At 44.1% G+C, this 26,116-nt stretch overlaps 1 long non-coding RNA gene across 1 annotated transcript; it reads right to left on the bottom strand.

The window, feature by feature from the left end:
- Positions 1-5,193: 5,193 nt before the first annotated feature.
- Positions 5,194-25,719, bottom strand: LOC148685700 (uncharacterized). Its single transcript, XR_015950260.1, has 4 exons — positions 23,574-25,719; positions 22,443-22,611; positions 7,875-7,953; positions 5,194-6,264 (listed from the first exon to the last, which is right to left on the bottom strand). It is a non-coding gene; the product is annotated as an uncharacterized LOC148685700 (long non-coding RNA).
- Between the last annotated feature and the right edge of the window lie 397 nt (positions 25,720-26,116).

The following is a 26,116-nucleotide window of genomic DNA, read 5'->3' as shown; positions in this document are numbered from 1 at the left end:
GGTTTCATGGGTTTCCATGAGACTTAAAAGCTCTTCAACTTTGGCTCTGTATTTCTTGTTGTGGGCAAAGAAATAAGGGCTGTGGCACTGATTTTATTGAGAGCATGTACTACTGCTAGTGAAAGGCGGCGGCATCTTCATTATGGTAACTGCTGAGGGACCTTACAGAGCAGTTCAGGCAAGGAATCCAAATAATAATAGTCATTATTGCTATCATGTATTAAACAGGTAATGTATGTTCCCCTTGTTGCAAATAACGGTCTAAAATGTGGTTATAGTCATGGTTTGAGCAGCTGAAAAGCCTAGATACCCATGTTTCAATGCTTTAGTAAATCTTATGTTCTGTTTTTAAATATAGTTATCAGGATTCATTGTTTGTTCCTATAACTATTGCATTCTTTGTTTCATTAGATGGAGCAACACTTTGTTACTCCATCCTACATTGTACCTCAAACATATGTACCGTACATACCCACTGAGTTCACACCCTCCAAGTGCCCCTATTTTCCAGGGACAGTCCCAGATTTACAGAAGCACTTTCAGTTTCTGATTTGATCCCAGAATGGCCCACTTTTCCTTAGGACATCCTTATTTTCATCAAAGAAGTATCGAAGGGTATGCAGTTATGCGACCCCTGAGCCAAGGCGATAAGTAACTATACAACCTTTAGAAGACATCTGGAGGCAGCCCTGCATAAGGAAGTTTTTTAATGTTTAATGTTTTATTATGTTTTTATATATGTTGGAAGCCACCCGAGTGGCTGGGGAAACCCGTTCAAATGGGCCAAATAATAGTAATAATAACAATAACAATAACAACAACAACAATAATAATAATAATAATAATAATAATGGAATAGGACATCCCAGTTTTCATCAGAGAAATGTTGGAGGGTATGTGAGTCTGTTGCATGCATTTAATGAAGCAACGTATTGCCAAAGAAAGCTAAGCCCACAATAATATATTTGTTTGTTTATTTGTTTCAGGGCATGTTTTCTCCAGACCTGGCATTTGCTCCCAGCATACTGGGGTGTTTGGTGGGGCCCACACACCCTGGCAAAGCCCTACAAGATTCAGGCAGGCCAACCAGTCTCTGTTACGACATATGCCCCCTGGCTTCTGCCACTGCTCTAGCCACCAGCTCCCCCTCAGTCTCATGAGCAAGCCAGCTTTCCTAGCAGTGGGACTCTGATGGACCAGGAGCCGCTCAGTGCCTCAGTTCCCCAGGTGACACTCTAGTCCCTGTCAAGGGGCAGGGAAGGGCTGGTCGTCACCCCACTCCTTCACACTCACCAGTGACAGGGCTCCTCAGCCCATTGTAGCCCTAGTGCCACCACACCAGGGTAAGTCTGATTGTACATGTGGGAGGTTGGTGGTTGTAGTAGTGTCCTAAATGGTTGGTGGGGTCAACCTGCTTAGGACCCTTTTCTCAGCCGCTCCTCCACACCCCATCCACTGACTGAAGATAGCAAGACTCCCTGCTCAGTCAGACCAAAATCTGACTATCTAGACTAGTATCCCCAAGCAGATGCCTCCAAGCACCCCACATCATCAGGCCACAATGGGCAACCTCACAGATCAGGGCCAATTCAGTGAGTCTGGTGCCCTCATTGTGGAATTCCCTTCCAACAACAGTTTGTAAGGCCCATTCTGTCTTGAGTGTCAGGGGGGGGGGAAATGGTGAAACATCAGCATCATGGTTGTTGTTGTTTATTGTCAATAACCGAGCCCTTCAGCTGTAATTTTCACCTCAATTGTAACTTTGCTTGTTTTTTTAAGCTATTCATCTCTCTTGATCAATGTCACTCTGTGTTCCCTTTTTAGTGTTTTGTGCCATTTAATAATAATCGAAGGAAATAATGACAACAGTTTTTAATGACTTCAGGCTCTCCAGAGAAGGGTTTTGTTCAGCCATGTAACAGGGTTAAAGTTTCCAAATTAAACAAATAAATACAGCTTTTCAAGTCTGAAGACTTGCTCTTAATGCAGGACTTCTGGGGCTCGCACTGAACATCAGTGCTCAAAGAAGACTGTGTTTGAGAGTTAAGGTCAGCACAGTACCCAGCTCAGTGATAGATGTGGCATGGTTTTGTTTTGGTTTTTCCCTTCTGGACTTCCATAATTCCTTATCAATACTGGTATGTTCCTGCCAGATTTCACCACCAGCTCCCATGTTTACAAGGAGGACACAAGTAAAATACGTACAGTTCTATACATCTCTTTGTGTGTGGAAGAGGGAATCATTTAAAAAGTGTGATTTCACTGTATGATTTGGATCTGCAAGAAAATGTTGTCGCATTGAATGATGGTGTTCAGTGTTCCTGCCAGCTAGACAACCATGCCCTTTTCCAGGATACACCGTTCCATTCCCCCCCCCCCAACTCACCCCAACCCATTCCAGGAGTCATTTGATATTCTATTATCATGGAGTAGAGGGACAATCAGAAATAGAGGGGATGTTTGTGTTGCCTGGACTTTAGCAATGTTACAGAGCTGTGATGGAGCTAATCTTCTCCCTGTGTTCCTGTACACCCTGTGAATGAGCTAATCTTCTATTTTGTTTCTGCACACCTTGCACTGGAGGTAAGATGAAACTTGTAAAGCAAGAGCCAGGATGCAGCATGTCAACCATTTCAACATAATCTGGGTTGGGCTGAAAGTGAAAAGGCTCTTATGATGTCATGATTACATTTACCAGCCTTTCATGCCCCTCAGGAAGAAGGAAAAAGCATTGAGGCTGGAACCAGCCCAAATTAACATGGGTATCTTGAGATGAACTAAAAGCCCCTCGTCTTTCAATTACAAGGGGATGTTTATCATCACTGAATGAAGCAAATAGGATGCAGGTACACTTAGGGCAATGAGTATTGCAAGCACATACATCCCTAGGACAATGGACCTCCTTGGCAACAAAGGGGAAGCAGTTGCTAGGGGCACTAAAACCTTACAAGTTGATCTCCACTTCCTCTCTTCTCTGTAATGGGTCTCCTCCCAGACAGTGTCCCTCCTGAGCAACAGTCCCCGAGCCACAACTTCCCCCCAACCCACCGCAAACAGAAGAAACAGAAGACAGATAATGCTTGATAAACCATTAGGAGGGAGGGGGGGTAACTTAATGTGGGTAGATTAACCTTTCGTATATGCAGAAATAAGGGATGAATAATTGAGCAGCTCTTCAGAAGCATCTAGTCCCCCATGCCACCATCCTATATCATCCCAGTGCGTGCAGCTCAGTTTATGAAACCCCTTCAGTGACACCTTTTAATTGGAGCATGTGCAGGGTGGGGAAGGAGTAGGGCAAGAACTGCTCCCTTGAACCCTTGTACCTATCAATATGCATGACCCCATACTTCGGTTTCATGTGTGAGGTCTGTATTTGGTATCTTAGAGCTCTGCTGGCTTAATCACCCCATTATCTTTCATAGGTAACAGGCTCCTTCATCAAGCCACCTTGGAGTGACATCAATACACAAGCATGGATGTTTATGGAAGTATATCTTTATTTATCAAGGTGAAATAAAGAAGATATATGAAGGGAGTACACATCTAAATGGGAGACAACTGGCTTTTGCTGGTGACCATGACCAGTAGTCCTCATTTGAGGGAGCACATCTGTTAAATAATTTCAGAGCTGAAGCCTCTTACAGCAATTTATTTATTTATATTAAATTCCTATACCTCTTTATGATAAACTTTGCCATCTGCCATTTCTAAAACTTTGATTATTATTATTATTATTATTATTATTATTATTATTATTATTATTATTATTTAAATAAACCTGCTAGCCAATTAACTGGGTGCCCCCTTTTAGTTGATGAAAAGTTTAAAATTTAACCAATTAAACATTGCACCTGCTATTGTCCAACTAGACTATTTGGCAGGGACGGAATTGGGAGGAAGAGTTTTGCTGTGCTTCTGGTCCTTCCTTGAAGATTGGTTCACAAGGTTGTGTTGGGGAACTTGTGCTCAAGCACTTTGGCCGTTAGCTTTCTGCTGGTTTGCAGCAATAACTTGTCCCCCATGTTATTAAACATCTACATGGAACCACTGAAATTGATCATCCAAGGATTTAAAGTGCATTTTCACTAACATGCAAATGGCACACAACTCTCTTTCTTGGGTTTTCTAATACCAAGGAAGGTGCTGATGTTCTGGATCAATGCTTGGAGGTAGTAGTGGGCTAACAAATGAGGGCTTCATCCAGATAAGAAAGAGATGCTCCTGATAAGGGGGGGACTCTAGAAGAACATGTTTTAGAAGGGATATTTTAAGAAAGAGATTCACACTGTGGGATCACTTCTGGATTTGGCTTGGCATGTCCACAGTGTTCACTGTGTCCAGGAATGCCTTTGTCAACTATGCCCATTCTGGAGGAGGTTAGATTCATTACATCCATGTTGGATTATTGCAGCACACTCTATATTACAGCACACACACTTTTGAAAACTCTCCAGAAGTTTCAGCCAGTCCAGAATAGATGTCGGTGCACTACTCCTGCAATAGCCACACAATTCAGAGCATTAAAGCCTTACATGACTTAGATCCAGAATATTGCCTCCTTTCATATAATTTGTCCACTCCCTGAGATAAGAAGGAGAAGTCCCACTTAGAGCAGAAGCACATTTAGAATGGGCTGAAGGCAGGGGTGCCAACTTGTATAAAAAAAATTGGGGGGCCCAGCTAAGCCACACCCCTCATAATTGAATAGCAATGGCCATCAACTTTGGGTCCCTGAAATATTTTATTGGGGAGCAAAGGAACCTTGGCCCCTAGGAGCTGGCTCCTATGGTTGAGAGGGGGGGCTTCTTAGTGGCTGCCCCCAAATTAAGGAACGCTTAGCCGCATGAAGTACGGTTGACTCCCTCCCTCATTGTTTTTCATTGGTTGTCCACTTTTATTCTATTAGGCTTTTATGGTAATGGGAGGCATTCAACTAGTTTTATTTAGAACAGACCCACTGAAACTAATGAACATGTTTAAGACTATATATTTCTGTGGGTCTGAGTAAAACCTAACTGAATTCCAGTTTTATGCTGGCTTTTAACCGCTGATCCTGTCTCCTTGGTTGACTGTTTAGTAATGCTTTAATTCAATTGTAATTGTAAAATTAATTTTTGTAAGGTGCCTTGAGTGGTACTTTTGAACCAGAAGATTGGGGGGGGTCAAATAAATGTGTGTTTTTAAAAAATAAATAAATGTATTCTTGTTGTAGTGGTGGTAATGTCTATTGGTATAATAATGGGAAGTCATAAAACATCCGAGGCCATTTCCCACCAGCCACAGCACGTTCCATTATGACTCTCACTGCAGACACAGATATGCAAACATGGGCAGCTCCTGTCTGGAAGGCAGGATGGCCTGTTTATAAGGAGTGGGTACATAATGTGATATTTGCTGCTTGACTGAACTCTGCATAACCACATGCCTTTTCAATGAGATTTGAATAAAGCTGCAGCCATTTTTTCAATCCAAAACTTTTAAAAAAATCTCAAAGCTAAAATTTGCCTTGCCTCTATAATCCCAGATCCGCACGAGACTGACTATCCCCAAAATAGTACGAATTCTCAGAGATAAGGGCAGAGAAAAGCTGTCCTGAGCATGGTGTGGCGCTGGAGAGCTAAATTTCATGAATCAGCCCAGAGTTCTGAAACTGATGTTTGTTTTATTTGCTTCTGGGCAAATAGATGATTGAAAATGTAAAGTGCCATGTGATTTAATGTAGTGTAATCCCCCTTCAGCGACCCCATGGCATGGGGGGGGGGACAGAAGGCAGTAATGAGGTAGCGGCTTCTAAAGTGCAAACATCCCATCTCTCTATTGGAATATGCATCCATCTTTTCATTTCAAAATCTGTGCATACAAATATGAAAGCAACAGGACAACAATTAATCAGGCAGATGACAATGTCGCCAGGCTGTTGACATCACCTTTGCAAAAACACTAAACTAGTTTCATCGTCATGAACATTTCACCGATTGTTCCCCAGCAGATCATGTCGTTCTTTTGTCAGATTTGGTTTCTCTTCATCAGCCAGAAATGTGTCCTTTGTGATGCAGCTGCTGCATGTTTCAACTGGACATGTCCAATGTTATGGAAGACAGTTTTAACGTGACTCTGCCAAGCGGCATTGCTGTTAAATGCCCCTACTTGATATGGCCACGAGATGGCACCATAACACTGTTGTGTCTCCTCCATCAGAGTAGGGGTTAGGAGCAATGGAGCAACACCCCCCCCCCAGTCAAGCAGAGAGGGAGGATGTTCCTGTAACAAGAAACACAGTGTTACTGAGGCATAATGGGCAAAGGAACTAGCCTGTTATCCTGGTGCGGTACACACTGGTGCAGCCGCACATATCACATGATCGCCTTGCCGTGCAGAGCAATCCCCAGTTGGTAGCATGCAATCCTGTCCACGATTCATTCATCCACTTCAGGGAAAGTGCTTCCAATTAGGATAGCCAGATGCAGAAACCCCTGCATTTTCAATTGTGTAGAAGAGAAAATTGCGGCAAACGTAGCCTGCAAGCGATACCTACTGCAGTAGGTCTCAAATTTCAGTGGCGCCCCTGTGGTGTGCCAAAATTTGATGCCCGCCCCACCTCTTGCCTTCCATTCTCCATCATAGTTGTGTCATCCCCAAAGCTCCACACCCAGTACAACCAAACAGGTTGTATTACCCCTAAATCCATCTCTGCCTACTGCAAGGAGCTGAGTATGTTTAGCCTGGAAAAGAGGAGACTAAGAGGAGATGTGATAGCCATCTTTAAATATCTAAGGGGCTGTCACATGGAAGAGGGAACAAGTTTGTTTTCTCCTGCTCTGGAGGATAGGAGTCGAACCAATGGCTTCAAGTTACATGAAAGGAGGTTCTGACTAAACATCAGGAAAAACTTTTGAAGTCGAACAGACTCCCACAAGGGGTGGTGGACTCTCCTTCCTTGGAGGTTTTTATGCAGAGGTTGGATGGCCACCTGTCATGGATGCTTTAGCTGAGATTCCTGCATTGCAGGAGGTTGGGCTAGATGGCCCCTGGGACCCCTTCTATGATTCTATGACTCCCATCCTCCCTGACCATTGGCTGTACTGGCTGGGACTCATGGGAGTTGGATCAGCAACAACAGGAGGGCAGCACATTGGGTGCCCTGCCTCCTTCATCTGGAGGGCGCCAGGTTGATGAAAGCTGCATCAGGACCTAAGGTTGTGCTGGGTCAAACCATGGCCAGCCTTGCCTTTGCAACAGCAGCCAGACATTGCCCACTGGTAAGAAGGCCTTCCATTCTAGTTAGTCCTCAGAATCAAGGCTTATTCATAGGTGCAGTAGTCCACCTCTGAACAAGGCATTTCCATTTAGCTGCCATGACTAATAAGAGGGTCTTCCATGGAAGTGGCTGAGATGCAGCAGACAGAAGGAGCTCAGGGTGGGTGGGAGCAAGGGAAGATGTGGAAGAAGCAGCTTGACAGGGTGGGTGGGACTTGCAGCATCTACAATTTTTGGAAGAGCAGTCAGACTAGGGATAGAAAGACCTGCCTGTTTTGATTCTCTCGGTTTCTCATTTCTTCCAGTCTTAAATTCAGTTTTCCACATTTCTGCAGCAATTCATGGATTATTATTTTTATTCTCATGAAAATTATTCAGCCTTTTAATGTGAATTTCTCCTAATAAACACAGTTTATTACTGTGTTTTGACTGGTGTGAACATTTTTACAAGCAATTTCTCCCAATGCTATGCATACTTCTATGTTAATTTCATACAACCATTTCATACATCGATAATACATCAATTGCTATGCTTACTTTCCCAAAATATATGCAACTTTGGACATGTTGTTTTGCATGGAGAACATTGCACTGCACAATTCAGATATACGTACGGATTTGGAAGGATGCCTGGAATAGATTTTTCAGAAGGCAATGTGGTCCTCGGGCTGAAACAGGCTCCCCACTGCTGCTCTACAGAAATAAAGAAAAGTATTAGCCTATTTCATGCATACAACCAACCTGAAGAAGGTGGATCTGCTCCTTGCACTCACACACGTGCCAGTTGCCAAATTACAGCTTGATAGTGGCTCTCTCCATGCTTGGTGTGGTCATGTTCCTGTGTCTTGTAAATAATGATGTGCAGAAGCAAGAGACTGGAATTACATCCCTCCAGACACCTCCAGCAAGGGAGAGAATAAGGCACACTCGCTGTAATGCTATGCATTAAAAAGCACTTAGGCTGCTCAAACCAGCATTAGAATAGCACATAAACACTGTTGCCAGGGTCTCAATGGGACTCTGGAGTTCAAATGGGAACTCTATCTAGCATCTGCACAGGGACCACATCAGGTGACAAGCGGGGTGGGGAATAGAGACCTTAGTGTATAATGATGTATTTGATACATGCAGAATCACCCTTCTGCTGTCATCATGGATACAAGGAGACATGCTCAACTGTCATGGACTGGCCAGATGCCAAGGAGTGGTGGGAGGTGCCAGCTGGGGAACCCCCCAAAGGGAATCCCCAGGGAAGAAGGCTCCGAGCCATGGGATTGGTGGTGGGATGACGATGACCGGTCGGGGGGGCAGACTGGAAGGAGGAGGTGTCAGAAGCTGAAGACACAACAGGGTATAGTGAGCAGGAAAAGTATGTGCTAGACAGCAGTCCAGAATCAGAGGCAGAAGTGGAGGCTACAAAGGGGTACCAAGAGGCAGAGATGAGTCAGGTTGATGAAGAAGCCAGAGGGTTCTCCCCCTCCTGCTGTAACCAGCTCCCCTCTCCCCTAATCCCCTAGAACAAAAGAGGTATGAAGAGGTAGGAGCAGGGACAGGCACAGCGGCGGAGTCTCTGATTGCTTGGGAAGAACCTTGGAGAGGAGGAGACTTCAGTCTCCACAACTTCCTCATTGGGGCAAGATCTACCAGGACAGGTTGCTGTGCTCACTAGGCTTGGCCTCCTGAGCTGGCCACGTTTCCTTGAATAAAGAGGTTAACTTCACTGACTCTGTGTGATTTATTGCCAGCCTGTTCCTGACTCCCATTCCTGACATCAACTGTATATGTTCTCCATAAACCAAACTCTTTCCCACTGGCACTGCTCACCCAGGTAGATAGAAGCAGTCATGCAGACACCCAGAGATGGGAAAGGGCTATAGCTCAGTAGCAGAGCATTTCCTTCTCTCCCATTTCACTCCCCAGCCATTGCAGGTAGAACTGGGAATGAAGTTTCTGTTTGAAACGCTCCAGAGAACTACTGCTAACTGGGATTGCTAACCCCTGACCCTCCAGATGTTGCTGACCATTGGTCATACTACCTGGGGCTAATGGGGGTTGTATTCCAACAACGTCTGGAGGGCCACAGGCTGGCAACTCGGATGAAAGGAAAGGTGAGCGGAATCAGTCCCCTTCTTCAATACCATCAATACCAGAAAAGGGGACTGATTCCGCTCACCTTTCCTTTCATCCGATAATCCCACACCGAGAGTCAACCACAGCGTAGGCAGGCTGCTAACAGAGCTGCTTGAGTTGAGCAGGTTACTGAGTAGAGCTGCTTCACCTCTCTTGGAGGAGCACAGCCAGGTCTCCTGCAGAATGAACTCTTTCTAGGTACATTTATTCTAAGCTGAAGACAAAAGTAGAAAAAAATAAAACAAAAGCAGAAAATACTGGAAGATGTACAGGAAAAAGGGAACGTGCATTTCTAAACTTGAAGAATCATAGAATTGCAGAGTTGGAAATCCAACCCCTTGCAATGCAGGAATCTGAGCTAAAGCATCCATGACAGATGACCATCCAACCGCTGCTTAAAAACCTCCAAGGAAGGAAAGTCCACAATCTCCCAAGGGAGACCATTCCAATGTCAAACAGTTCTTACTTAGAAGAAACTGGAAAGCGGTTGAAAATCCTCCATCACCCCATTCGTTCCTCAGTAGCTGTATTTTCTTAGATGGTTAGACATTTGTCAGTAAATTTGAAGAATATCGCTTTCAAAAATAGACACTTCTATACTTGGTCCCTACTTTTGCAAGCCCATTCACCTGGAGATTCATTTAAAGAAACTGGACACAAGACTCCATACAGATGAACAGGGCAATGATGAGCATTGATTTGTTTGTCCATGAAGACACTGGGACCTGGCGGCATGGTCAACAACAGCATGTTTTTACATAAGTAGAAGGTGTCCTTTTATTTAAAATGCATCTCTGGGTTATTTGTGGGGCATAGGAATTTGTTCATATATGTTTTTCAAAATATAGTCCGGCCCCCCACAAGGGTCTGAGGGACAGTCGACCAGCCCCCTGCTGAAAACGTTTGCTGACCCCTGGTCAACAAGCTGAAATGTTGCACAAATTCAAATTTGGGGGAGAGAATCAGGATTCAACTTTGAAATTTTTAAATGTTCCAGTTTTGTTTTTGAAATACAGATCTTAAGGAAAAACCTGAAGGCTTTGTTGATAAGTTTTAAGACCGCAACATTAAATGTCAGCTTCCCAAATTCAGGGCTCGTACTCCAGCCGTCAACTTTGATTTCAGAGAATATCAGACATTCATTGCTGGATGACATGCACAGCGTGTGGTGGGCAATGAACATGCTGCTTGTATCGCTAATGAAGTAAGAACCCAACATGCTAATGCAAAAAAAAAAAATGTCTGCATCACACACATGCCTGTAAGAGAGGTGATGAAAAAGCAGGACATGCAGAGTTCTTGAACAAATGCAGCTGGCTGGATGAACACTGCTTTAAACTGGCTGCTGCAAAGCCAAATCCTAAGGATTTGCATACAGAAAATGGATCTAAATAAAGCCATTAAATGAGAGCATTACTCAACAACTAAAGCAGTCATAGCTAGATTCAGCACACTTGGTTTTATTTTTAGAGGAAAAGGAGAAGCTGTAGGGGTCCACCTTGGCGCAGAAAGTTAAACTGCAGAAACCATCAATATTAATAAGGCATCTGTTAATTAATGAGATCTTTAGCTCATGAGGCGTATGGAAGCAAAAAAGCAAATAATATTACTGATTGCAGGTCTATGGTTCAAGTATCCTCCAAACTGGGGTGCATAAAACTGTTTTCCCCAAAAGTACAGGACAAAAGGGGACTAAATCATGGGTTGATTTTCAAGATCCCCTATTTGATTGATATAACTGCTTCGTTGTCACTGCATTCCACCACATCCCTCACACAAGAGTTCACAGCAGTGTTTTAACCCTGCTGCACTTTTATATATACAGTATATTGTCTGAAGACTGCTTACACATATAATTTGGTCCATTGGGAATACATAGCGAGTGTAACAACATATACTCAATGAACAGCTCTTAGCAAGGGGCTTCGTAAGACCCCATGATCAGTGGTTTGTATGCTCAAGTGGTCTGGCCTTCCATTTAAAAGAAAACTCAGTGACTGCACTGATCTCTGGTGCTTGGGGAAGGCCTCCCAGGCTTCAAACAAAGCTCAGGGGAAGACATCATTAAGTAACTTCTCCCATGGGGCTTATTCAGAGTAGGAAGCTCCGGCAGCCGTGGAGGCTACAGAGGGCTCGGGGAAATGTTCAATGAATAGAAAAACTCCCCTGTGAACCTGCCCTGTGAACATAACTCTGGCCAACTAGATGGTGCCAACACCTTATTAGAGGGAGGAATCCTACTGAATTAAGTCTCCTACCACCTGCCAATCAGATGATGACAGCAGGTATCCACATGTACAGATGTGTACATGTACACCATAATCCTAAAGAAATTCTAAAGTGCCCTGTGAAAGAGGCAGGGAAATGGAAGTTGATTTTTGCAGTGAAATTTTAAAAACCGAGGAATCGGAGGACAGATTTCAGCACAGCGCTGCTAGTATTCTTGTCTATGAATGTCACTTTAACTTCCCTCCATTTAAGACTGAAAACATTTTTTAGCAGTTTCCACAGAACGTTCCTGAGGATTTGCATTTGATTCCTGCTTTGTATAAATTTTGATGACACAGAGATGAAAAGACTGCTTAAGCTCTGGGGTTAAGAGAGTGGATGAAGTAGGGTTATGTTATCTGGGGTCAATTTATTAATCTACAGTTAACGTGCTCTGATGTCCCAATGCTAAGCGCAGTTAGTTTGAAAGCCTTCCCCGTTTTAATTAAACACACTTGAAAAATAAGTGTACTATAAGCATTGGATGAAGTACCATATTATAAACAGTGCCATTTTTCTAGAAAAAGAGGTGCTGGAAATCATGGTGATGAAATCATGGTGATGAACACCTCCCTTGTTCTCTTATAATGGCAATGGAGCCCACCTGAGAGGGGTCAGAACTGAGTTCCAGTCAGTTCCGGCTGGGGGGGAAGCCCTGATTATAAATGATCCATAAAGCAATCAGGCGGCATTCAGCAGTATTGGGAATCAAAACACATTGTAGCTCTTCAGAAGTTGTTAGATTGCAGTTCCCATCATCTCTGACCATTGGCCCTGCTGTCTAGGCTCATGTGAGTGTCTGTCTGTCTGTCTGTCTCTCTCTCTCACACACACACACACACACACGTATTTCCCAAACTGCATCCTAAAGGTAAAGATAAAAGGGACCCTGACCCATTAGGTCCAGTCGTGGATGACTCTGGGGTTGCTGCACTCATCTCACTTTACTGGTCAAGGGAGCTGGCATACAGCTTCCAGGTCATGTGGCCAGCAGGACTAAGCTGCTTCTGGCGAACCAGAGCAGTGCACAGAAACACCGTTTACCTTCCCACCTATTTATCTACTTGCACTTTGATGTGCTTTCGAACTGCTAAGTTGGCAGGAGCTGGGACCGAACAATGGGAGCTCACCCCGTCATGGGGATTCGAACCACCAACCTTCTGATTGGCAAACCCTAGGCTCTGTGGTTTAACCCACAGTGCCACCCGTGTCCCAAATAAAACTGCATCCTATCAAGTTCTTATTCTGGAAAGGGAGATGGTTCCTTCTATCATCAAGTTAGCACTTACATCTTTCAGGTATGTGATGGAATGATGTGGAAAGAAGAAATGTGAGACTGAGACAGCTGCCAGTAACATGAAGCAGCTGAAGAAAAGGAGATAAAATTATAGAACCATTGCCTATCTATGCCAATCAGTTGCCACCAGGCATTTGGAGTATGGACCAAAAATTGTGCCCACTAGGATCTACAGCTGTGAAGCCTATTGGCAACAGCGTTGTGTGGCGGTAGGCGTGTCAGAGTAGGACCTGGGAGACCAGGGTCCAAATTCCCACTTGGCCATGAAGCTCACTGGGTGACCTTGGGCCAGTCACTGCCTCTCAGCCTAACCCACCTCACAGCCAGATGCACTGACCGGACCTTCTCATGAGCATGGGCTGCCCAGTCTTTTCTGCGCTGCAACGTGCTCCGCTTGTGCACTGAGGTTGTGTGACCAGAGCGTTCCTCAACACTGAAGGGAGCAGGGCAGCCTGTACAATTCTTTGTTTGCACTGAAATAAAATGACTGGGGGAGAATATCTGCTACAACCAATTCAATGAAAGAATATGCTGGCAAATATTTCCAAATTGTGGAAGAGGGAGAGAGGATACATTCCACCTGCTTTGCATTATTACCATCTCCCACCCTGATCCTTTATAACAGAAGAAACAGGCTGAATTGTTATCGCCGAAGAAGTCCACATATGTTCACACAAGGGACAAAAAGCCATCCTGAAGATAGATCATGTAGCAAAAAATGAAGCTCAGCAAAACTAGAAATGTCCTCAGCTTGAGGCCACAGTTGTCCTCACTGTTCTCTCAGAATCTGAATCTGATCACGGAGGAAGTTAAAGAGAGAGAGAAATGGGACTCAATTGTCGCAGCCATTTGTCTAGGTTAGGGTCTCTCAGACTGATGAGCCTGCTTTTCAAACTTCCCCGAGGACTTGTCGTATTCCATTTTACATTCATGCAGTTTTGACTCCCAAAGTATTTATTTATTTATTGTTTGTTTGTTTGTTTATTATTGAATTTATATACCGCCCTATACCCGGAAGTCTCGGGTCAGTTCACAGAATAAAATCAATATATAAAACCACAAAATACATAATCCAAAGTAAAACAACAACCCAATAACCACCCGCTCTCTGGCAGTTCTCTTTCCATCTCTGTGAAACACCACACTCCAGTCTACTCCTCCTGCTTTAAGAAGAGCGCTTCTGCAGCAGACCAAAGGCCTATCTAGCTCAGCATGCGGTCCAAAGTGGACCAATCAGATGCCCATGAGAAACCAGCAGGCGGGACATAAGCTCTCAACTCCCATAACATGGCCAATGGTCAGGGATGCTGGGAGACGTAGTCCACCCACATCTGGAGAGCCAAAGGTTCCCCATCTCTGAGATAGAGCTGTGACCAACATTGGGTGAAATCCCATTTGGGCATTCTATTTATTTGGTGGGCTTGGACTTTAATTCACCCACATTCGTAGTTCTGTAAGGGGAGAGCATCTAGGCCCTGCAGTGATATCATCCTGAGAGGTTCCCAAAGTGTCCCTGCTCCCAAACTCCATGCAAAAGCATTAGCAAACCAGGAAATTATCCCCAGCTCTGCAATTAAACTGTATTTCTCCTAATCTGTCCTGCCCTAAGAAATCTCAGTTCCCATTTGGTATTCAGAGTGAGAAAAGGAGGGTAACATTGCTGTTGTTCCCCGCAGAAAGGGTAAATTGGACAAACTAAAGTGTGCTTCCGGACAACCTGTTTGTTGAGCATTCATCCTGAAAGGACATTAGATGGCATTAGCAGTTAATGAGTATTCAGCCTGATTTGTTTGTGAGGAGGTTAGACAATGTTGTGTCAAGCCAGGCTCATCCCACACTTCACAGCACCATTTCCTCATCACTTTCCCTTTTGCAAAAAGTTTAATATGGGTGGGGGGGAGAGGTTTTTTGGATTAAGGCCTCCAGATCAAGTCTCATTGTTCATCTTGAATTTGCCAGTATGTGACAGAATCCCACCTGAAAACAACAAACTGCTTTAAAAGAGGATTATACAAATTTAATCAGGGCCGTTTTAGGCATACCGGGCGCCCTGGTGCCGTGGTGCAAAGATCGCTCCGGCGCCCCCCCCCCTGTTCCCACTGCAGCTGGCGGGCGGGCGCAGCACCGCTGCAGCAGGTGCAGCCGTGCGGTGCCCCCCTGGCGGCCCGGCGCCCTGCGCCACCCAACCTTGCCTTAGAGCCGGCCCTGAATTTAATAAATAATAATAAAAGAGAAGTTTATGGAGGAGAGAGCTAGTAGACACTGCCCGGACACTGAGGTCCAGTGCTGAGGGCCTTCTGGCGGTTCCCTCGCTGCAAGAAGCCAACTTACAGGGAACCAGGCAGAGGGCCTTCTCGGTAGTGGCGCCTGCCCTGTGGAACGCCCTCCCATCAGATGTCAAAGAGAAAAACAACTACCAGACTTTTAGAAGACATCTGAAGGCAGCCCTGTTTAGGGAAGCTTTAATGTTTAATAGATTATTGCATTTTAATATTCTGTTGGAAACCGCCCAGAGTGGCAGGGAAACCTAGCCAGATGGGCAGGGTATAAATATATTATTATTATTATTATTATTATTATTATTATTATTATTATTATTAACCATGACAGCTATGCTGTGCCTTCACAGCTGCAGGCAGCATTGTTTCTGAATACCAGTTTCTGGAAACCACAGAAGAAGAGTCCTCTTATGCTCAAATCCTGCTTGCAGAGTTTCCACAAGCATCTGGTGGGCCACTGAGAGAACAGGATGCTGGACTAAATGGGCCATTGGCCTGATCCAGCAGGCTCTTCTGTTCTTAGCAGTGGAAATATCCTAAATCAATGGTGAATTCCCAGATTGAATCAGTCCAAAGATTTGTAGGGAACAGATGACCATTTTGCCTGGAATGGAAGTACAGAGTAGGTGCAATAAACTGCTGAGGAGGCTGGCCAACTCAAGCCTCTTGCTTTCTTTTTCTCCTTCTTGTTCCTTGTAATTACTTTCCATAATAAAATCATCCTTTGATGTAATATAATTGCCTTAAAGTGTTGCTAGTTAATGGAGTGAGGAATTGAGGGAGACCGGTCAACTTGGGGGGGGGGGGTGCAGGATTCTCACTCTCTGTAAAGATGGCATTTGTTTGCTTTCTAATTCTAATTCTTCTTGTGCACCTCAGGTTTGTGTGCAGAACAGCTGTGGAAAGACCAAGCAGATAAAGACTCTTGTGGGTTTTTTTGGGGGGGGGGCACTGTGCCAATCTGGGAACCATCAAGTTCAGGGATTGCTTCACAAAACTACTGCAAGGAAATTGAATTATAAACGTGGGGATTTCTATCTATTAAGGCTGGTGGGTGGCTGTTGTTTTTTTGTTTCGCTTTTTAAGAGAGGGGAAATCATGTGGAGGGGTGGTTAAGATGGTGATAATTTCTTCCTACACTAGTATTGCTGATGCTCATGGTGGAAGTGATGGGCTGGATCCAGAACTGTCGTTCTGCAAGTGGGAAGGTTTCTTCCATTCACGGAAGGGACTGGGATCCAGTGAGGGCTGCCACTGGTGGAAGGAGAAGGTGGCCATTTTCGCTTGATTTGCTTTCCCCCTGCACAACCACCACCACAACTCACCCCACACAGTTTTTGGAGAACCCTCCAGTTCTCCAGACAGAGGAGATTTGGGGGAAGGTCCAGGGGCTGCAAGAAGGCAGCAGAAGCAGCAAATATTGCTTCTCCCTGCCACTTCTCCAGCAGAGGTCCACACATGGGAACTTTGGGTCCGCCATCACAACAGCAGCAGCAGAGAGCCATTTATGGGTGCACACTTTACAGGTGTGTCTTACAAAAAGACACATCACTGCCCTGAGGAGTTTACAATCTTAAAAAAAATTGCCAATTCATTTTTGTTTACAATCTAAAATTCAACACAAGTGAGGGAACAGAAGAATAGGTTGGGGAAACAGCAGAAAAGTGCACGAGAACTTCAGTTGCATAAACTTGGGCTTAGCAAGGCATTTGCTGCACAGAGATGGTTCTGGGTGTCGATGAAATCTCTGCCTTAGTTGCCAGAATAACTTCGAGAACTGCTGCTCCAGTTTGGGCCAGTTCTGAGAAGCACCAAGTCCCGGAGACAATTTTAACAATCATGGAACTTCAAAATGATTTGCTTACTTTTACCCTCCCTGACCTTCTCCTCTGCCTTCTCTCTTTTACAATCTAACTGAAGCATTGAGAGATGCATTAAATGAACAGAAACTACACAAGAGGAAAGCAGAAAACATATTGTCCTGGTGTTTGGTCTGAAGGTACATGAGGCTGGTCCCATCACCTCCTGGCAAATAGAAGGGGAAGAAATGGAGGCAGTGAGAGATTTTACTTTCTTGGGTTCCATGATCACTGCAGATGGTGACAGCAGTCACAAAATTAAAAGACGCCTGCTTCTTGGGAGAAAAGCAATGACAAACCTAGACAGCATCTTAAAAAGCAGAGACATCACCTTGCCAACAAAGGTCCGTATAGTTAAAGCTATGGTTTTCCCAGTGGCGATGTATGGAAGTGAGAGCTGGACCATAAAGAAGGCTGATCGCCGAAGAATTGATGCTTTTGAATTATGGTGCTGGAGGAGACTCTTGAGAGTCCCATGGACTGCAAGAAGATCAAACCTATCCATTCTTAAGGAAATCAGCCCTGAGTGCTCACTGGAAGGACAGAACCTGAAGCTGAGGCTCCAATACTTTGGCCACCTCATGAGAAGAGAAGACTCCCTGGAAAAGACCCTGATGTTGGGAAAGATGGAGGGCACTGGGAGAAGGGGACGACAGAGGACAAGATGGTTGGACAGTGTTCTCGAAGCTACCAACATGAGTCTGACCAAGCTGCGGGAGGCAGTGCGAGACAGGAGTGCCTGGCGTGCTCTGGTCCATGGGGACATGACTAAATGACTAAACAACAACAACATGAGGCTACCACTAAACTGCTCAGTACCTGTATGGGCAGCCATACAGGCCTGTACACTGTCTCAGCTCAGACAGATCTCGTGGTGAAAGAAAGGAGGGATATAAATAAAATTAAGCTGCCTTAGACTGAGTCAAACCATTGGTCCATTGAGCTCAGTGCAGTCCAATCTGAGTGCAGAAGTACCTGTCTGGGTCTCAGTACCTCTGACCCAGCCCTGCTACCTGAGATCCAATCTCAAGATACTAGGGCTTGAACCCCCAAGTTTCCTAGTTGCAACACACATATTATACCACTAAGCTTTGAAATCCTCAAAGGAAGAAGACACCAACAGGCTCTGCCAAAAAAAAAACCACCACTCCATTGTTCCCTATCTCCATCAATCAATACAAGTAGAAGGGCAGACATCATCTCCAGTTATATTGATTGGGCTACAGGTAAGAAAAGTCCCTCTCCACTCCATGTTTTAGAGCAGGCGTCACCAACATGGTGCCCGTGAGTACAGATGTTCCCCCAAGAGACCTTCCCTGGTGCTCACAGGGTCCCCTCCCCCTTCCTTCGCCTTGTAGCCAATCAAATAGGTTTGGGAATATGATTGGTTGTTGAGGGTGCCTGCCAACAACCGTTTCTCTGGTTTGCAAATGGGTCCAAGAGCCCAAAAAGGTTGGTGATTCCAGTTCTGGATCAAAGCCTTAGTTAAGAAGGAGATCATTAGTATACTTCCTCTAGCAACTACTCACGAGTCTACAGGGAGAGCTGCCTTGCCATTTCAGCGCCCTGACAAAAAGAGGAAAAATATAGCCTACAATCCATCATGTTTCCCTGTCTAGGCAACCCACAAAAATGAGATCAAGTATACGATGGCTGTCGCTGAGCACATTTAGAGAACAAAAACTATCTGACATTCCACACAAAGGCCCCTACTGCTCCCTTTGCCAATGTGACCATGCAAATTCAGCTGAGCAAATGGCCATTTATCAAACAAAGCAAAATCTATACCATTGGAAACAGGTTTGTTCAAGAAGCCAGCCCAGAAAATGCACCACTAAAATGTTCCCGTTCTACAGGACATTTGCTCAAAAAACATTTGCCTCCTCGCATGTGCCCAATTAATGCTTCCATTCCTCTCCCTGATTTTGAATCTTGTTTCTGTAATTATTTTTGGCTAATTTAGATGTTACTACTGACTATCAGATTAGCTTGGCCAGAGGCTGTTGGATTTAATTGTGGTGAGGTTATTACCAGTTTGGATTATTTTGGAAACCAAATCTGAATAAGGAAAACTTGAATAGCTTCAGGGATAGGCAGGTGCGAAGACAGACACAGTAACATAAATCATGCATTCTTCTGAAGTTGGTCTTCTACGCTAACATTGCTTTCATTACAATACTTGAAATCTCATTTTTTTAAAAAAAAAATAGTTTAAGCTGCAGAAAAAACCTGCCATCAAAACTTCAATAATATTTTAACAATTAATTCCATAATTCTGCTGTAACCCATATAAGTGCCTTAAAGAAATAAGTCCGATTGAATGCAAAGGGGTTTACTTCTGACTAGATACATATATTGATTTCGCTGTTAATGAAGCTTTTGTCCAAATGATTGGTCACTTGGAAGAATAATCCAGTTCCCTCTCACATACTCCCCTCCCTTGCGCTACATTTGTGGGTGCCCTTCATCATCAATGCTTGTTCCCCATCAATGGTCATCCTACATGCAGAGAACTGCACTCAAGGGAAACACGATACCCGATAGCACAAGTACACAAGGCTAGCCCTAACATTAGGCAAAGTGTTGCTATTGTTGTTTAGTCATTTAGTCGTGTCCGACTCTTCGTGACCCCATGGACCCATGCTCCAAAGTGAGGCAGCTGCAAATGCTGCAGGGTGAGGGGAGTTGAAATCTGTAGAAAGGGTCCCCCTGTTTGATAAAACGTTGACTTATCACATCTTGTGTCCCCACCACCACCACCACTCTCCAACTTTGAGGATGCAAAAATGAGGAATGAGAAAACATTGGCATGGTGAGGCTCTCTGTTCATAGTACCGTAGATTCCTCTGATGAATAAAAGCAGGGAACAGATCGACCCCACACTTCCCCCCCCCACACACACACACCTGTTGCTGTGGAACCAGGCTTGTACTCATGAGCTATCATTTCAAAATCCCTGTCAACAGAGAGCAGCAATCAGTCACCATCCTCAGGCACCAGAAGTCAAAGATGATATGGCTGAAGGGAAGCAAGAGGCCTGTCAAGCACCATAGGATGGATTCTGAAAGCTCAAAAGGTTGGTTGCCCTCTGCTGTCCCAAGACAAGCCCCTGCAATGGCATTGGGACTGGGGAGAAGAGAGTAGAAGCTCACACCACACCCTCCAGTCCTGAACTACTCATGGAGGATGAGGGAACGCTGAGGAGGCCGTGACACCATATTCCATGCATCAGGTAAAGGAACTGTAACCTGGCGCCAGATCCTGAGAGCTCTCAGAAGCAGAACCGGCCTATGCAGGGTCACTGGACGAGGAACTCAGGGGCCCAGAGCTTTGTCCTCTGTTTTCCTTCCTTTTCACATCCACACACATGTACAAGTTTACTTCGTGGGCTAATAACAACTGCTACTGCTGCTATAACCAGGGTGCAAAGATCCAGGTTCTCCATTGCCACTAGTACCTCCTTTATTTAAAATATTTTTATGCAAGGTCCTTTCAACATGGCTTATAGTCAAACCATAACAAAATACAGCAAAACAGCATTATCAATAAAACCAGATTAAAAAGAAAAGAAAAGAAACAAACAAAAAAATCAACCCAGCAACTGACAACTGGGATGCTGTAGTGTTTAGGAAGCAAGTGACGACTCCTCCCTGGCTCCTCAACAGTCACTAGCTCTTACATTTTGCAAAATAAAAAAATGCATTCCTGATATTAAAAACAAACAAGCATCCTGACAGTAAAACCTTCTTATGGCCGCAAAGTGCTGTCTTCCTTTGCCTCCTATGTATATTCAACCTATTCTATCCCTTGTTTGTGAAATGCATACATCTGAGATTTCCCGTCAGAAGCACTTGAATCAATAAGGATGCCAATACTGTTTTGATTTTTCTGGATGAAACCTCTACCAGTGGGGCAGCCTCAGAGTTCATGCCTTTCCCAAATGTCCACCCTTCATGAGAATTTCAGAAGTGGTGGGAATGATCGCAGCAAAGCGTACAATATAAATTCTGAACAAATACAAAGGGTTGTGATATGCCATTTGCTCTCCAAAGGTCAATCTTCCCTTGCTGGGTTGGCTCAGGAGAGAAAAGCGATTGTCATTGTCATTCATTTTTGTTCACTGACCATTTGATGGGCATGTCGCAGACAATCTCTGCCAGATTAGGAATAGTTCTTTGCTCTCTAATATCTTCTATGCCCCTGTGAACTAATTCCTCATTAATCATAGGAGGTATCGGGGTACCAGTCGGACTGCAGAGTCACATTTCTTTGGGCATGCCTGACGCTATGTTATACATTCCTGAATAAATAATGCTTTGGTTCAATAGATTCATTGTTTGTCTTTGAACAGATCAAAATTCTGGCCAAGCCAGGATGTTCCGTACAGTGGTACCTCGGGTTACAAACGCTTCGGTTACAAACACTTCAGGTTACAAACGCCACTAACCCAGAAATAGTACCTCGGGTTAAGAATTTTGCTTCAGGATGAGAACAGAAATCATGCTCCGGTGGCACGGCGGCAGCAGGAGGCCCCGTTAGCTAAAGTGGTGCTTCAGGTTAAGAACAGTTTCAGGTTAAGAACGGACCTCCGGAACGAATTAAGTTCTTAACCAGAGGTACCACCACTGTATAACACTGAAGAGAAGAGGTAATGATGGGTTGTCCTAAAGTGACCTTTAATAGCAAGAAGGGTGTGCACAGGTCCACATCATATAACCTTTCAGGACGACCCCAAGAAACCCCAGTCACCAAATGATAAAGTTAGGCCCCAAAAGAGCAGCAAGGTGGCCTAGTTTTACTCACGAGGGCTAAAAGGGCAGCACAGGATGATTTGGAGAGTGAAAAGTGACAGGAAGTCACCCAAGGCACTCTTTAATCTAAAAAAGGTGGAAGAGTCAGGGGAGAGAGAGAGAGAGAGAGAGAGAGAGAGAGAGAGAGAGAGAGAGAGCGCATGAGGAGGGGAAGTTTTTCTCCATTCCACACAATTTCCCTCCTCCAGCTGTTCAGGAAACAGCTGAGCAGTGGTTTCAAATGAGAGCTAGTAGGAAATGCACCAGGGGCCAAATTTGGCCTGCAAACCATCACTTCTGCACCCCTGCTTAGGCAGTGATCTTCTACTACACAATATTTCCCCTCACAATAGTGAGAACGAAAGCATGAGACTTTAAAGTTTTCTTATCTTGCAAGTATCATTTTCTTCATCTAAGCCAGCAAGGCATATCAAGACTTTTCAAGGCAGAAGACTAAAAATCAGAATCATTTTCAGATTCTGACAAGACAAGGTGTCAAACTGGCCATAATGGGAACAGCCCATAACAACTTACTAAATTAATGGTTTCCAGTGCTTACCTTTCCTGATAAAATTCCAGAGTTCAAGATGGGCTCCCAGGGTTGAAGCTTTTAGAGGCATCAGGACAAGACAAGGAGACGTAAGAAGGTTCTCCAGAAAGGAGGGTCCCAGAGGTTAGTTCCCATGCAGCTAAGGCAAGCAGGAGTTGACAAAGGATGAGATGCAGAGCTGAGACAGAGAGCAAGGGAACAACAACCCAGGTTAAAAAGAAAGCAAGAACATACTGTATGTATATAACCAGTGAGGTGCATGATTCCTACATCCGGCAGACACTTATGACCCACAGCAGCTCACCAGAGAAGGCAACTTGAACTACCCAGTAAGAAATGTGGTCAAACCCAACAAGAATCAATTGCCATAAACTAGGTCACTTACATAAAGCAACTGTAAGGGACCAGTAACCTGACAAACAATATGTAGATGGCTTCAAGAATACCCAGTTTATACAGAATTGAAAGAACCCATAAACATTGTGACTGGGATCACTGCATTTGCTATGTTGAATTTACTTGGATGTCTAAGGCTGCAACTTCTGGGAAGAATCTCATATGTGACGCATGTGTGATACAAACACTCTGATTTAACTATTCATTTGTTTTGTGCTGCCCTCACTTTGATCCTCCATGTATACAGTGTCCATGTACGGGTCTCAATAAGCTGACAGGGCCCTTCTCTCATTACTCAGTGGTAAACATGTATTTGCCACTGGATATGCATAAAGCTTTGAGCTGTGGTCTCACTGTTGTGCCTACATTCATATTTCTGCATGTTCTCATTTAACTTTCTCGGGAGGAAACAAACATGTCACATGCACATCTGAAGTGTAGGGCTCAATCCAGCCAAAGTTAGGTCCCTCCGATTTGAAGGAGAGAGATTTGAGCAGGTGCTTAACTCTCGCATCAAGCTCCATGGACACTCAATACATATAAAGCACATGGCTTCCCCCAAATAACCCTGGGAATGGTAGTTTGTTAAGAGTGCTGGGAATTGTAGATCTGCAAGGGCTAAACTACAGTTCCTGGGATTCTTTGGGCGTGCTTTAAGTATGAACACGGTCTCAGTGTAATATAAAAGTGCTTAATTTGGGCAGGATTGTATCTGTGATGTGTGAAGCAGCTCTGTTACAATACCTTCAAGTGGATTCCCAGGCAAAATTCAGGACAGGCAATCCGATGAAGCTGGCTTGCAGTGTTTTGTGTGATTCTGCAAATGGAATAAGTGAAGTGATTACATGACCAGTCCAAAGCATTTTGCTGCCTGCACCAAGTCACCAAATGGCTGGCACACACATGCACATACACCTCATGCTCAGACAAACACTTTGAAAAATCTTGCTGCACTGTTGAGTCATCGATTCCTGCTTTCAGCTGTGCCCCCTCAATTTCACCTCCAAAGTAGCCTGCTTCACCTTGGCACACTGCAGGGCCAGCCCTGTGTGATCATAACAAAAGGGAACACACAAAATAAAGAAACATATACGCTGCACTGGAGCAACTTCTATATATTCTGGGACAAATGCAGCAGAGAAACAGCCAGAGGGAAAGCATTTGAAAGATGCTAGAATGATTTACTCACCAGTCCTAGGAGCTGGCACAGTTCTGCGTGACCAAAGCTTCTTGTGGCAAGACAGTGAATTCCAAAAGCATCTCAGAGGGGGAAAAGAACTCAAGACAGAGAGAGCCCGGACTCAGTTTCAGCAAATTGAGCACTTCCACGCAACCCAAGATAATAATAATAATAATAAAATTAAGAATCAACTCAAATGCGACTGAAACGTGTAATTATGCAAAACTGCTTTAAATGGGCATTTGTTCAAAAGCAGTGGGCTTTAAAAGATTAATAAAATTAAACACTCTGCAGCAGCGTTTCAGTTCCCAACCCAAATGGGTCTCTGGAGTCCCTCTGGGAGCTCATGGAAATGGATGGGCAAACTCCCACTGATTGAAATGAGGCTGGTTAGGAAGGACAAGGCCTTTGTGTGGCTCATGTGCTTGCTATAGAAACCCTCTGCCAAAGTCAAGCACAAAACCCACATCGCATCATTCTGATAATGCTATTCAAGAAAAAGAAATATAGTTTGCTGGTGCCAATCTTTCTGATTTCCACTACTGCTTGCGTTCCAAGTGCATTAACTTCCAGCACTTTGGGTTTTTTTAAAAAAACAAAAACAAAAAACCAGCTTTCTTCTTTTGCTAACCTTACTATTGTATGATATGATTGTGTTCAGGGGAGGTGCATGGATGGGCTCAAACCACAACATGCAGCTCCCATTCAGACCCTGATCTCTTTCTGGGTATAAGTTTCAACAAGAACAATCTCTGTCACGTTGCTTATGTCATGGTTTTAAGAATATTTGGAGCATTTTACGTATGTTATTTAGATGTATATTTCTGAAAGCTTGAAAAGGAAACATAAGTTGTGAAATAGGCACTCTTTTGCTGGAAGTAATAAAAAAAATATGGAGACACAAGCTAGGCACAATCACTTAAAAATTAATCAAACCTAAAGATTCAATCCTGTGAGTACTTCATAGAATCATAGAATCATAGAGTTGGAAGAGACCACAAGGGCCATCCAGTCCAACCCCCTGCCAAGCAGGAAACACCATCAAAGCATTCCTGACAGATGGCTGTCAAGCCTCTGCTTAAAGACCGCCAAAGAAGGAGACTCCACCACACTCCTTGGCAGCAAATTCCACTGCCGAACAGCTCTTACTGTCAGGAAGTTCTTCCTAATGTTTAGGTGGAATTTTCTTTCTTGTAGTTTGAATCCGTTTACAGGGAGTAAACCTGGGAGTAAGTGACAGTGGATACAGTGGAACTTATTTCTGAGTGTACATCCAAACAGTGGGACTTATTTACAAGTAAAATGGAACTTTGTGTAAATGGGTTGTTTTTTAAAAAAGTATTTTGTAAACCACCTAGAAGCCTATCCTGGCAGGAAGTTGATATATGCATTAATAATGATGGGAGTATTTAGTTTTGTGCCACAATTCTATAAGTGCTTACCTGGGATTAAGTGTCTCTGATTTTAATAGGGCTTACTTCTGACATATTTAGGATTGTACTGCAAGTTTCCTTGATTCCATTGAGACACAGAGCCCAAGTCTAGATAGGCTGACATGGAAGTAAATCCTACTGAGTTGAATGGGACTTAAGTCATACTTAAGGGTACACAGGATTGCACACTTAATTATCGCTAGCTTTTTTCTGGGTTTTAACCTGTTTGTTTTTGTCCAATTTAAAACATCTAACTTTCCTACTCCCCACTCCTCTCCCCCCCCCCAGCTTTTAAAATATATTTATACACATACAAGAAAAAGACATTAATTAAAAGTAGCCTGAATCTATAACTTCCCCCATCCATGCCCCCGCTGGTGAATAATCCCACTTCCTTTCCTGAAACCTCTCACCTGGGTAAGCCTGCCAGAGTCAAACACTGGAGAAAAGCCCTTTAAAGCACTCCATATCTTGACCAAATGTGCAGACACTAAAGATAAGAATGAGCTTTTCTATAATGGTCTTGCTTGACTTTAATGTTAGGATGTTCCGCTGATGGGAAGAAAGGGGTTGGCCTTGCATTCTTTCAATACTATTTACAAAGAGCAAAGCTTCTCTCTCTTTCTCAATTCCTCCCACCCCAACCCAGTTAAAATCTCTTACCGGTTTTAAAA

Source organism: Zootoca vivipara, chromosome 5, assembly GCF_965207765.1.
Source record: "Zootoca vivipara chromosome 5, rZooViv2.hap1.1, whole genome shotgun sequence".
NCBI classification, from domain to species: domain Eukaryota; kingdom Metazoa; phylum Chordata; class Lepidosauria; order Squamata; family Lacertidae; genus Zootoca; species Zootoca vivipara.
This window is presented reverse-complemented; position numbering and strand designations above follow the sequence as displayed.